Source organism: Herpailurus yagouaroundi, unplaced genomic scaffold, assembly GCF_014898765.1.
Source record: "Herpailurus yagouaroundi ecotype Mexico unplaced genomic scaffold, PumYag 186, whole genome shotgun sequence".
NCBI classification, from domain to species: Eukaryota; Metazoa; Chordata; class Mammalia; order Carnivora; family Felidae; genus Herpailurus; species Herpailurus yagouaroundi.
Window position 1 is genome coordinate 19,351,527 of NW_024412417.1, and position 14,699 is coordinate 19,366,225.

A 14,699-nucleotide genomic window follows, 5' to 3' on the forward strand; every position below is an offset into this window, starting at 1 on the left:
CACATATAGCAAAAATGATACACATGTACTCATAGTCCTTGTGTTTCATCTCCCACTCCTTACTCTGACTTGTGACCCTATCACTTCAGTAAAACAACTCTAACAAAGTTTATCAGCAATTTCCATGTGACTAAATTCATTGGATACTTTTCAGTTCTCACCTTACATCATTCCAGCAGCATCTCACACATTGTACAATTCTCTCCTTCTGGAAACACTCTTATCTAAGTCACCTTTGCTGCTATATCAAAATGCCATAAACTTCGTGTTTTAAACAACAGAAATTTATTTTCTCACAATTATGGAAGCTGGAATTTCAAGATCAAGGTGCCCACAGATTTGGTGCCTGGTGAGGACCTACTTTCTGGCTTTCAGAGGGCTACCTTCTTGCTGTGTGCCTGAATGATCTGTTCTTTATGGGAACAAGAAGAGAGAGAAGGCTCTTGTGTTTCTTCTTCCTCTTATATGGGCACAAATTCCATCATGGGGACTCTACCCTCATGACCTCATCCAAACCTCATTACCTCCTTGCCTTCAAATAACATCGTGTTGGGGATTAGGATTTCAACATATTAATTTTTGAAGGTGTCATAAGTAAGAGATGAATCACTGGGTTCTACCCCTGAAGCCAAGACTACACTGTATGTTAACTAACTTGAATTTAAAAAAAGTAATAGTTGGGGCACCTGGGTGGCTCAGTTGGTTGAACATCTGACTTTGGCTCAGGTCATGATCTCATGGTTCATGGGTTCAAGACCCACGTCGGGCTCTGTGCTGACAGCTCAGAGCCTGAAGCCTGCTTCAGATTCTGTGTCTCCCTCTCTCTCTGCCCCTCCCCTGCTCTCACTCTGTCTCTCTCAAAAGTAAATAAATAGGAAAAAACATTTAAAAAAAGTAATAGTACTTCAAAATACTAAACTGAACTTATAACCTGCTCCCCCACAAAAAATATCTATCCAACATACATACATACATACATACATACATACATACATACTTGATCTTTTCTAGAATACTGTGTTACAAGGAATGGCACCACCATGAATTACACTGCAATTTTCATTTATTGGCATAATTAGTGTCTGTTAGTTTATAATCAGTCAGCCAAGATATTAATTGTGCAACTACTATCTGTTCCAGTACTATTCTAAACTCTGGGCAAACAGTGGTGACCAAAACAGGCAGAGTCCCTATGTTAAGAATTATATGATCTAGTGAGGGGATACATAAAATTAAAAAAAAAAACAGGGAAAGAGGTTAAGGTGTGATTGGAAGAGCTGCTATAGCTAGGGAAGCCCATTCTTTAAAAAAAAATTTTAATGTTTACTTTTGAGAGAGAGAGACAGAGTGTGAGCAGGGGAGGGGCAGACACACACACACACACACACACACACACACACACACACACAGAATCTGAAGCAGGCTCCAGGCTCCGAGCTGTCAGCACAGAGCCTGATGCAGGGCTCAAACTCACAAACCGTGAGATCATGACCTAAGCCAAAGTCAGATGCTTAACTGACTGAGCCACCCAGGCACCCCTAGGGAAGCCCATTCTGAAAAGATACCAAATGATTTGAGACTTGAACAATGGAAAAAGGGAAGCCACATGGCAGTGTTGAGGAAGAGGAACCAAGTAGAAGGAGCAGCAACTATAAAGGTCTTGAGATGCAGTTGAGTTTTACACGTTCTAGAACCCAAATGCAAGCCAGTATGGCTGGACCGTAGTGCAAGAGAAGGATAGTGGAGGGAGGGAGGTTAGAAAGTTCTGCAAGACAATGACATTCAGATCAGATCTCTGGAGTAACAAAGAAGTAAAACAATGACAACAAAAAGCTAGGTTAGCAGTTGAAGAAAAATTACACTTATAAGAAGTTAGATAGTGGTTTGTCATTGTACCTCCTGAAACATAAGGAATAGAAAACAGGCCTGGTGTATTCTCAATCTTGATATCTACTTTCATACTGTCCCCCTTTTAGGGGAAGTTTAGAGGCAGATGTGATGGACTTTATTCCATGTCTCTAAAATCACCCCATGGTGAATGGACAAAAACTGATGAGTTCAGAAAATTGTGAGAAGACTGGAAATTTTGGCTAAAGTGTTTCTTGTATACAAAGGATTGAACATAGAAATTCTATTGACATCTAATTACTGGCATGTGCAGGCTGATAAGTGTTACCAAATGCCTTCCTAAATAAGTATAGGGTGGTGTGGAAAGAACTGTTTCTCTGTTGGTTAAATGGTGAAAGCAGTAACCTATTAAGAGAATTATTCTCAGAGACTGAATGCTAATTGATTTTATGTGCATGTCAAGAAGCCAATCAATGACAGGCTTGCTGCAAAATAGCAGAGCAAAGAAAAATATACAAAGCAGATTGTAGTCAAATGTGGAAAGCATCTGACCTTATCACTGAAAATATCTAGTTTAATGAACATTTTACCAGTTTGACATCCATAAACTGCATAAAATCCATGATCTGGAATCTCTTGAATTTCACTCTGAATAATTGTAGATACATGTAAATTTGTTTAATAAAGGAAAACAACTTTATAACTTCAAAACCCTAAAAAAAATTCTATTGAAATGAAATTTATATAATATAAAATTAGCTATTTTAAAGTGTATAATTGATTGGCATTTGTACGTTGTGCAAAAATCATTGTCTAGTTTTGAACTATATAGTTCCAAAAAGTGGAAACAACCCAAATGTCCACTAACAGATGAATGAATAAACAAAATCTGATATATCCTTACAAATGAATATTACTCAGCCATAAAAAGTGAAGTACTGATACATGCTACAATGTGGATGAACCTAGAAAACATGCTAAGTGAGAAAAAAAAAAGACCAAATAGGTAACGTTATATGGTTCCATTTATACAAACTTTCCAGATTAGGTAAATCCATAGAAACTTTATAATTTGTGATATGATGAGTGATGGCTGACTTCTCCTCTAAGCACTGTAAACCTTTATGAATGTTGGGACTATACCTTATTCATCTGTTTCCTCAGCCCAAAACATAGTTCTTGGCACATAGAAAACCTTCTGTATCAGTCAAGGTTCTTATAGAAGTAGAACCACCAGGATATATATGTGTATAATATTTACAGTATTTATCATAAGGACTTGACCTTCCATGGTTAATAGAGGCAGAAGAACTAGTCTATGTGATGTTTAGTTTCTAAGTCTAGCGCTGGAACCAATTGTCCATGTGCAGGTAGTTGGGAACGCAAGATGGTTATGGACTGGGAGAAAAAATACAAACTGGAAACTGTGAGTTTGAACTGGAACCCTTGAGAATGAACGAATGAACTGGAACCTCTACATGTTCCTTATCACCTCCAAGTTTACAGTTTTAGTGATGAAGGTTTTCTTCAGAAGCTAGTGCCTGCCCCATTGTCACAGACCTAAACACAAACCTGGACCAGGAGTTGGAGAACTTAGAGCTACTGCTGCCACCCTCCAGCCAGAAAGCCAGGAGGTTAGCTCCAATAGGCAGGAGCTGCAGAAGTGCCCTGTACTGCACCAGCCTTCTCAGCACTAGAAGACAGCTGGGCTTCACTTGTATCTTCCATGTCTGCACCTGAACTAATCCCATGAAGGAAAGGTGGATTCTGGGAAATGTACTTCAAGCTTGGTTAAATTGATGTAATGCCTACAATTACCAGGAATGCTTCTGGAAAAATGAGTAAACAAATGCAAGATACAATGCTCTAGCAAGCATTTCTGTAATTTCCTTGCCTGCAGAGTATATGAGAAATATTTTTCAAGTACCCATATAGACGAGAAAATGGATTGAGCACTCTGCTAGCATTGTTGTTTTATTATATCTTCACAACAACCCTATGACATAATCACAATTTTTATTACACAATTATTTTTTTTAATTTAATGATACAGGTATTATTACAAAGATCAAGCAAAAGAAGCACAAATTGTTAACAATAGGTACTTAGCCTCAGTAGCAAATAACTGACCTAGAAAACCAGATTTAGATCTATCCCATTATAAAGCCCATGTACTGTCCACTATATTGCCCTGTGCTCCACAGTCCCACCTTGATTTTCTCCATTTTATGTATAGTGAAGTTTTCTGCTGCTTTCTCCTCTTTTCCATCTTCCTCCTTTTCAAGAAAAAAAAAAAAACCTATCTTTTTCTTCCCGTGTAACTGCTATTTTGGACAGCTGAGTTGTATAATGTATACTTGTTCAATGGTGCCTGTCAGAGATATTATGAGATTCAGCATCAGAAAATGACAGAATCCTTTCCTTTTTTTCTCTTAGGAGTGAATTATTCTCTCCCGCCTGGTCTCTTTGCTGTGCCCTCTGCTGTTAAATCCACTTCCATGCTCTCAGTGATCTTCCATAAAACCATGAGCACGTCAAATTCTGAGATATTCTTCTCATCTGTTTGTGGGTGAGTCTCACAGGTCTCCAAAAAGTGTGCTGTTTTGCAATAACATAATACTCAATATTATCACAAAAAGACTTACTATATGATTAGCAGATTAAAGAATTGTGTGTATTATCTGCCTAAGATCAAGCACAAAAGTGTTAATGATTGTTTTTGGGTACTTACCATGAGCATGGTCTGAGATAAGAGTTTTATATGAATTATCTAATTAATCTAAATGACCGGTCAATGGAAGGGTTAATTATATGTTGACATTAAAAAAATTTTTTTAATGTTTCTGTATCTTTGAGAGACAGAGAGAGACAGAGTGCAAGCAGGGGAAGGGCAGAAAGAGAGGGAGGCACAGAATCCGAAGCAGCTCCAGGCTCTGAGCTTTTAGCAGAGCCTAATGTGGGGCTCAAACCCACAAACATCAGATCATGACCTGAGCCAAAGTCGGACGCCTAACCGACTGAGTTTTAAATGAAAAAATCTGAGGCTTAGAGAAATTTAAAAATTTGCTCAAAGATACAGATAAGTAAATTATCAGGTCCATTTGATCTGAAAGCCCTTGGTCTTAATTATCATGAAATTTCATTTAAAACTCCTTACCAAGTTCTTCCTATTTTATTTAACAAATATCCATTGAGTGCTTACTAGATGTTCCAGTGTTAATAGCAGGTTAAAATGCCATCACACAGGATAAAATAAGGAATATAGTCACAATCATATTCTTTTGTCCTAATAGCTATCATCAAAGCCAGTGTATAAAATATGTATTAATATTTGGTAGGTGGAAGCCTTTTTGAAGTGTCTCTCCAGAAAGGCTGGGAATGCAGTAATTTCCCCCCAATGACATTAAGATTGTTGCTCTTGTTTTAGTAGGCAGTAGTTAGGTACATCTAACAACTGTAAGTTTAATTGACTGAATTTTTAAAATTCAAGCTTTTGTCTGTGTATTTTATGTGCACAAAACAAACTAGGAAAGGATATGTCTTATTTTCATAAATTTTACCTTTTCATTACAATGCTCTGTGAAGATAGGGATCTAGAGGATAGAAGAACCCAACTTATGGTAACAAATGGTTATGGAGATTTCTGCCGCTAGAACACTGGATCCTCTCTCAAGCTGTTTCAGATTGTTCTTTTGCTATTTGTGCTATAGTTTCCTCTCTCCCCTTCATAATGTACCCCCCCGCCCTTTTCATCTTAGATCTTTAGTGCATCCACAGTGGAAAGGCTGTGAAACTTGACTGGAAGGGGAAATTTCATTAGAGAATATAGAGCACAAGAACACTGGAGACCTGGCCAAAGTGATCTTCTCTAAAGTCTGTCATCTACTTCTTTTCACAGCACATATGGGATTCTTGATTGGAATAGCCAGTGGCTGTCCACTCGGTCTAGTGTTTGCTAAAGCGATTCTTTAACCTAGAGCTTCAGTGAAACAACAATAAGAGTCACAGAGATGATTCCTCCACAACATGGGATCAGAACTATGTCTGGTTTAACTTAAGCTACTTTTGTGTATGCATTGTATGTGATAGATGGATTCTGACACAAGCTTCATTTCCTCCTTCACTGTGTGAATTAATTTGGCTTGCCATGGCTCAGAGCATACTACTTTGTAATGGTTTGCATTTTGCTTTCTCTCTTTGTACAGGGTCAACTGATCCTCTTTTTTTTGTATTTTTGTTTTTGTTTTTATGTGATTACCTGATATCTCTTCTTCTTTTGCAAGTATACTCAAAGTTTACTTTATCAACTGAGTTGTTTAAGGGAAATACTTCCTTCAATATTTCTGAAGATGATCTACTTCCAATTATCCCTCACCCTGGATATCTGTCCTGGGTGCCTGGCTTTCATTGTTTTGTTGCTTGTTTTTCATATATATATATATATATATTTTTTTTTTTTTTTTTTTCAGAGAGAGAGACAGATTGTGAGTGGGAGAGGGGCAGAGAGAAAGGGAGATGCAGAATCCGAAGCGGGTGTTAGGCTCTAAGCTGTTAGCACCAAGCCCAACACAGGACTCAAACTCACGAACCGTGAGATGATGACCTGAGCTGAAGTTGGACACTTAACTGACTGAGCCACCCAGGCACCCCACTTGTCTTTCCTTTAAAAACAATGTTTATGTATTTATTTTGAGAGAGAAAGAGAGAGCACTTGCATGCAAGCAAATGGGGGAGAGGCAGAGAGAGAGGGAAAGAGAGAATCCCAAGCAGTCTCTGTGCTGTCAGTGCAGAGCCTGACACATGGCTTGAACTCACGAACCATGAAATCATGACCTGAGCTAAGATAGAGTCAGACACTTAACCAACTGAGCCACCCAGATGCCCTATTTTTGCTTTTTAATCTTGACAGTTCTCTATCTATCTGTGCTGTGGTAATACTTCTCATGTATGAAATGGCTACCATATATAACCTCTTGCTTTCATAGTAATTCTTCAGAGTGGTGTTATCTCTGTTTTACAAATAAAAACCCAAGAATCTGAGAAATTCGACTATTTTTCTAAGGTCATACATCATGATTTAAATCTATGTCTATCTGAATTAAATCTCAGAGTTACTGAAAAGGTATTTTATCCATTTCTCAGTGTAGTGAGAAAAGACTATTTGAATTGAAGAAAATATGTAATGGTCATAAGGCATGGGGCTCTGCAGTTGGACTGCTTGGGCTCAAACTCTGGTTCCACCTTTATTGTCTAATTAACTTTGAATGAATTACTTGAAATTTCTGAGAAATAGTTTCCTCATCTATAGAATGGACATAATTATATTAGCTAACTTTCTGGGATACTGTGAGGACTAAACATGGTTTCACGTATGATATCATCGTTAAAGGATGGTGGCTGGCATGTGGGAAGAGTTTAGTACATGCTAGCTGCTGTTACTATTATTGTTATTATGTTTCCTAACTGAAAAGTAGTTTACTAAACAGAAACATTGGTGTCATGATGTTTACTGGGAAATAGCAATGAAAGTCCCTCATGACTTTAGAAGTTCAGAGGTTTGAGTGTTTAACTATTTTATACCCATGGTCACATGGGGCCATATCTGTGCTGGAAGAAAGAAAGGATTTTTTTTTCTTTAAATTAGTGCTTTCCAAGCTATGGTAATATTACCCCTTTTTTTCTGTCCTGACTCTGTTCTTAAATATGAAGTGGAATATTCACCATTTACCACACAATGCATGAAGTAGCCTCATCCTATAAAACCCTATTCCTGGAAAACAACCTTGGCTTGGCTTTGGTGATTCTAAATGTGAGTATCAGAGTCCAAAATTGACTCCCTGGAAAGGCTGTTCAGACAGCAGTTAACAAATCACCCTCTAACAGGAAGAATTCCCGGACAAGCTGGGCAGGATCAGGGCTCTCACTTCCCATAAATCTCCTACCAGCCATTGCCCTTCTTTCTGGGAATTACCACTATTGTTTTCCATTTTCTCTTAATCCCTTCTTCTGACTTTCCCTCTTCACTTTCTATCCTCATTCCTTCCTTTCTTTTCTTCTCTTAGGGAATTAAAGGAGATATCAAAACCAAATATAAAACTTACCCCTTGGTATGCCCTGTGTCTGTAATACTGTGTGTGCTGTGTATATTTAAAGTTGGGAATTTAGAACTTCAAGGGGAGGGACGATGTCTAGTCCTGCTCTGGATGATACCTAAAACAGAGCTTCCCACTCTGCCAAGGCCACAGAGTCATTGACGAGGGTCACATTCTCAAAACACACACACACACACACACACACACACACACACACACACACACACATGCACGCATACATTCGTGGGTGTTAATCTTATTCAGTGCTCCATGGCATTGACCATAATACCTCAGATGTATTTGGAGAAAAATTATATTGAAATAATAATCATAAAAGCAATGAACAATTGGGGCTTCAATTTGGGTTGTAAGAATAATCTCTACAAAAGGATTAGAAAAGAAAGCCCAGGCACCTTGAACAAAACTTTCTCCTCTGCTTTGCTGTAAAACATCTATTAAAGGCATGGTGGTCTTAATTACTTAAAATATTGAAATTAGTTCAAACTGTCCCTCTCTGAATTTCCTGGTGTTTGCCTATACTGGAACATTCCTCACCTTGGTGAGGTGAGTCAGCTTTTTCCAGTTCTCTAGCTCATTAACTGACTTGTCCCTCTGCCAGTGGTTTCCAAACCACTCACAAGAGTGCGACAAAATTTCACTGGTATGAAGTAAAATGAGAAAAATAAGGATAATGTGAGGACTTTTTTTAGGGCTAAATTTATTTAATTGAAAGGAAGATCATTTACTCTGAAATTATGTAATTTCTATATTTTTCTGACAAAGAGGTCTTTCTTTTATGAAAAGATCTGCAAAAGAGGAAAATTGAGGAATCGTGGCCTTAAACTTTGGGAAATGTGAAATGGAAAAACCACCTTAGGCCACACATGGGGTGCATGTATGTGTGTGTGTTTATAGCCAGGCGCCCACCTCAAGGGATCAAGTAACTGGACAGTTCATAAAGGAGGCTCTGAACAGGGGACCCAGTATGGAGTGTTAGCCCCAGTTAGATGGTTGCTAAAGCAGAGGAGTTACTGAAACAGAAGGGGCAGTTCTTCTGTCATTACAGAAAAACTTTTACTCTTCACATTGCCCTTTTGGGCTGTATTTTCTTCCTCTGATTGGTGTCATTTTTAACCTGATTTCACTTGAATAAAATTGTTCCCTAGGGAAAGCCTTGATGAGCAGGCAACGAATTAAAACAGGAAATGAATGAAAAGAAAAAAAAAATGCTGTGATGATATTCCTAGTTATAATGGTACTTTAAATGAATGTCATGGCTCAAGTTTTCTAGAAAACAGAATGCAGGACAAGGCTTGATTGATGATGCTTTTTGTTTGGAAGTACAATTTCAGGACAGCAAAAAAGAGAGAAAAAAGAAGTGCTTTCACATGCATAGTGCATTTAATCATCTCAACAGAAATAAAGCAAGTAAGTGATCTAATTGAAATTTTGAGAAGCTGCTTTTAAATACCATTTTTGGACGTCCTTAGTGTTTCCATGATTAATAAATGAGTGAAGGCACTCAGGCAGGTGAATGGCCGGCCCAGGTCTATGTAGTGGGAGAGTGGCACAGCGGGATTCAGAATCAGGCTGAACTGTTGAGCCGATGGGCCTTCCCCATAACTGCAGACTGGCAGCACACGGCTTCTAGAGGGATCTCTGGGACAAGGATTATTATTCTAGTTTTGAAGAAAAAGGAAATAGATGCATTGGAGAGTTTAGTAATCTGTCTAAACACAAACTGGCAAATCAAATCCAATTATGAAAAGAAAGAAAAAAATAACAAAAATCAAATGATTATAGTGGGTTCGGGAAAAGCATTTGACAAAATACAACAGCCATTTATAATTTTTAAAAAAGCACAAAACTCAGCAAACAAGGAATAGAGGGGAACTTCCTCAACTTGAGAAAGAACATCTGCAAAAACTTCAGCAAACTTCATATTTAATGGCAAGAAACTCAAAGATTTCCCACTAGGATTTGGAATAGGCAAGGATGTCCCTTCTTACCAGTTCCTTTTAACATTGCATTAGAAGTCCTAGCTAATGCATGAAGACAAAAAAGGAAATAAAAGGTATACAGATTGAGAAGGAAGAAACAAATGCTTTATTTTCAAATGACATGATTGTCCATGTAGTAAATACAAAAGAATCAACAAAAATACTTTGAACTAATAAACTATTGTAGCAAGGTTGCAGGATTAACAAAGTTAATCTACAAAAGTCAATTGCTTTCTTGTATGCCAGCAATTAGCAAGTGGAATTTGAAATTACAAACACAGTAACATTTATATCATCATCCCTTCCCCAATGAAATACTTAGGTATTAGCCTAACAAAATACGTACAAGATTTTTGTGAAGAAGACTACAAAACTCTGAAGAGAGAAATCAAAGAATAATGAAATAAATGGGCAGTTACTTCACATTCATTGATAGAAAGACAATATCATCAAGATGTCTGTTCTTCCTAACTTGATCTATAGATTCAATGCAATCTGAATGAAAAACACAGGAAATTATTTTGTGGACAAATCAATTTAAAGTTTCTATGGAGAGGCAAAAGACCCAAAACAGCCAACACAATATTGGCAGAGAAAAAAAAAAGTTGGAGGAATGACACTATCCAACTTCAATATTTATTGTAAAGCTACCTGAATCAAGATAGTGTGGTATGGGTCAAAGAATAAACAGAGTAATAGAACAGAATGGAGAGCCCAGAAATAGGCCCACACAGATATAGAGAACTGATCTTTGACAAAGGAGCAAAGACAATAAAATAGAACAAGCATGGTCTTTTCAACAAATGGCACTAAAACAACTGAACATCTCTTTGCAAAAAAACTGAGCCAAGACACAGACTTTACAGCCTTTACAAAAATTAACTTAAAATGGATGCTAGACATAAATGTAAAACACAAAACTATAAAATTCCTAGAACAATAAGAGAAAATATATATGATCTTGGGTTTGGCCATCACTTTTTAGATGCAACACTAAAGATAAGATCCATGAAAGAACTAATTATAATTCAGTTTTTCCGTAAACCTAAAACTGCCATAAAAAATAAAGTCTGTTTCAAACAAGCAAACAAACAAACAAACAAACAAACAAACAAACCTGCAACAGATGAAGAGTGGATGGGGATGAGGTTTAAAAAAAAAAAAGAAAAGAAAAAGAGTAGCAGACCCCTAGAGAGAGAGCACTGGATGGGGACCTGACCTTGGAGAATTGCTTCTAGACCCTGCTTTCCAATTAGTTAGCATTACCTTGGGAAAGTAGCAACTTCCCTAGGCTGCATTTCCTCTTAAGAAAGTAGGCATGTAGAATAGGTGATCTCTAAGCCTCTTTTAACCCTCCCACATGCTCAGTTTTGGAACAAAGTAATCGAGGATACTCTTGGGGGGCTCACGTAGGTGCTAGGAGTCCTGAGGAACTCAATGAGTCCTCTTGCCCCAAATTATTACCTTCTTTACCTGGTGTGTCCAATAGTAGTGACTCACTTTTTGTGTTATAAAGTCTATCTCTCTGCATATAGTAAAAGCAAATCCGGGGTGCCCGTGTGGCTCAATCAGTTAAGCGTTTAACTTCAGCTCAGGTCATGATCTCACAGCTCCTGAGTTGAAGCCCTGCATAGGGCTCTGTGTGGCTCAGAGCCTGGAGTCTGCTTTGGATTCTGTGTCTCCCTCTCTCTGCCCCTCCCCTGCTTGCGCTTCTCTCTCTCTCTCTCTCTCTCTCTCTCTCTCTCTCTCAAAAATAAACAGTAAAAAAATAATAATAATAAAAAGCAGATTAATCCCTGCTTTCTAATACAACTACCCTTAAGAATTATATCTTCAGGCATATGTTAGTTAGTGTGCATTTTGTCAGGTCAAATCCAGTATGTATCAGAGCAAAATCTAGTATATCAGGTGTTCAATATATTTGTTAAGTAAATGGGTGGATGAATCAATAATTTAAAGGAGAGGGGTGCAGAGGTGAGTAGAGCTGTAGGTGCACAGAATTGTTTAGAGTCATGGAAAGAGGCATGAGCCCTAGAACACGGAATATATGGAGAGAAGCTCCAGAGATAGTTTTGCCTGCTTCACACTTATGCTTGAGACTTGCCCTGGGAACCCATTCCATCCCCAGTTTTCATCAGTCATTCATTTATTAAAGGGATGCCTGGGTGGCTCAGTGGGTTAAGCAGCTGACTCTTTTCTCAGCTCAGGTCTTGATCTCAGGCTGTGAGCTCAAACCCATGTTGGGCTCCACCTGGGGCGTGAAGCCTACATAAAGGGCGGGGTGGGGGGGAGAGTGAAAAATAAGAGTGAGAAAAATAGAGATCAAGATATGATCATTAATATTGACATTTCTTAAGTAACTACTATGTGCCAGAAACTGCACTCAGCATCAGGGATTCAATGGTGAGTGTATATACCTCTTCATAGTTATTTGACTGGTTCCTCACTTAATGCCCACACAGCAGAGTGGATACCAGGCTTCCACCCACTTTCCTACTCTTGATACTCTTACACACCGACACAAAACTCAAGAAAGATTTTAAATGTTTTGTTCATCCAACTTCCCAAGTTTTACTGTTTTGAAGGCTAGCTGAAGTAAAAAATTTTTGTTGGTTTTCCTACTGTGAATAAATGCTGCCCCCTTCTGGAACATTAGCAGAAGTGTAGAAGACTGACTTCTGGCCAGGAAAGCTTTATAGTTCAAGAAAAGTCAGGGGTAGGAAGGGGTTTAGTTAAATTTCATTGTTTTATCAATGGGGAGTTTGGTGCTTGGGAAAGTCAACTTGCTTGTTTTTATCTTGTGTAAGGAGAGAGTGACAACAGAGAATGAAAGAGGGGACTGAAACTTATGCTTTCAGAATTAGTTCATGGTACCTCTTTTCAAGTTTACTAGACTGGGGATGGTTGTTGATATTTTTGTTGCTCCTCCATGTATATTTATCTATCTATTTCTCCTCCATTTTCCCTCACATTCAGTCATGCTTCATCTCATACTCCCCTTTCCATAGTGCAGTGACAGACAGACTCATTTTGAGGACCCAGCACATGTTAAGAGCTATCTCAGTCAGTCTGTCTGTGTATCTGTGTGTCCTCTGAATTTTGTCCATCTGACTGTCATATATCTTCTATAGGTTTCTGGATGAGGGAGTTTAAATCCCACTCCCTATTCCTGAATTTAAGTCTACAGGAACAAACCTCACATTGTCTTCTCCTCCATTCAGATAGTCATTCAGCAAATATGTGTTGCCTACCCACTGTAAATTAGTTCAAAGTAAGAATATCTACTCAGTGATCCCTGAAGTTCAAGGAAATAAACATCTTATGTAATATATGAGACCAAATAATATATGTCAAATAAATCATTCAAAAACACTACTTATAATAAAATTGTGATAGTATTTAATTTCCATCTACTTCCGTAGTTGATATCCACATATTTATGCAGCTTAAATTTATAAGGATTTTTAAAGCCCTTCACTCTACTGAGGATCCATCTTAACTTGTGTAGCAAATTCTGTAGGCTGTCCAGAAAAGAAAAAGCCAAGATAAAACTAGAAAAAGGCCTAAAAGTGGGAGTGGAAATCAATGAACTTATGCTTGCAAGTGTTCTGAGCATGAAGGTTCTTTATCTGTGTAACCAATGCCTGGAATTCTATTTTAGTGTATTACAGAGGAATGCAAATTTAACGAAGAGAAAATTGATTAGAAGAGAAAGAGAGGTACCTAATTCCTGAGTGGATATTGGGAAAGTTGTTTAATCCCTCCAAGATCCACATAGAGGGCTACTTCTAGCCCATATGGTGTCTTTGGGCACAATGGAAAAGGCACACCCTTTGGGCCAGTGTAGCCCCACAGACACTAAACTTGGTGAACAGAACATGAGCTGGATCTCAGCCCTCTCTTGCCCTTAGTCTGGTCTCCTTGTGTCATGAGTATCTGCCCCAATATATCTGATGCTCTGGCCAGATACTTCAACGGTAAAATGGAACTTGCAACTGTTTTGTGCTCTTCACAAGGTTGCTGCAGGGATCTCATGAAAAAGAAGTATACATGTATGTACACATGTATATGTACATACATACACACATGCATGCATGCATACATTACATAAGCTGTATTATACAGAATCTAATGTTCTGTGTTTGGAAGGGAGGTTATTATATCAATAATCACAGATACTCTCATTAGAGATGCTCAGAAGAGGAGAACTTGTAGTTGCTAATGAGACATCTGTTATAAATGTCATCTAGAAAGGCCTGAGGATGCCCATGTTCTGTAAAGCACAACATAGATTTCTTGGAAGCCTTCTCTTGTTTGTACCAAAATTCCAAACGGCAAAGCCAGTCTTCGTAGAGCATTCTGAATCCTGTAGCGTGAATTCACACAGGTGGCTACTGGCAGAGGACTGTGCTGGCAGCTGATGGCAGCAGGTGCTGAGAGCCATCCCTGATCACACCAGAGGCACCAGCTCTCTCATCTCTCTTTTGTATTCCTTCACTTCTCAGGCCCCTGTTATTTCTTCTAGAAGAATTAGCTCAGTGTGCATGTTTCAAAAATATTTCCAATAATTAGGCTTTTAGTTTTATGGTTCAGTTTAATTTAGGAAAACAAATCACCAAGGTAAAGAAAGTAATTTTTCACTCCTCTGGCCAAAGCCAAAGTATATACTAATTTTATACCTACTCTCTCTCTCTCTCTCTCTCTCTCTCTCTCTCTCTCTCTCACACACACACACACACACACACACACACACACACAC

At 38.3% G+C, this 14,699-nt stretch overlaps 1 long non-coding RNA gene across 1 annotated transcript in view; it reads left to right on the plus strand.

The window, feature by feature from the left end:
* Positions 1–14,699, plus strand: part of LOC121042863 (uncharacterized) — a 122,585-nt gene that overhangs the window by 22,326 nt on the left and 85,560 nt on the right. Inside the window, exon 2 of the long non-coding RNA XR_005796495.1 lies at positions 4,285–4,417. This is a non-coding gene — a long non-coding RNA (uncharacterized LOC121042863). The remainder of the gene's footprint in view (positions 1–4,284; positions 4,418–14,699) is intronic.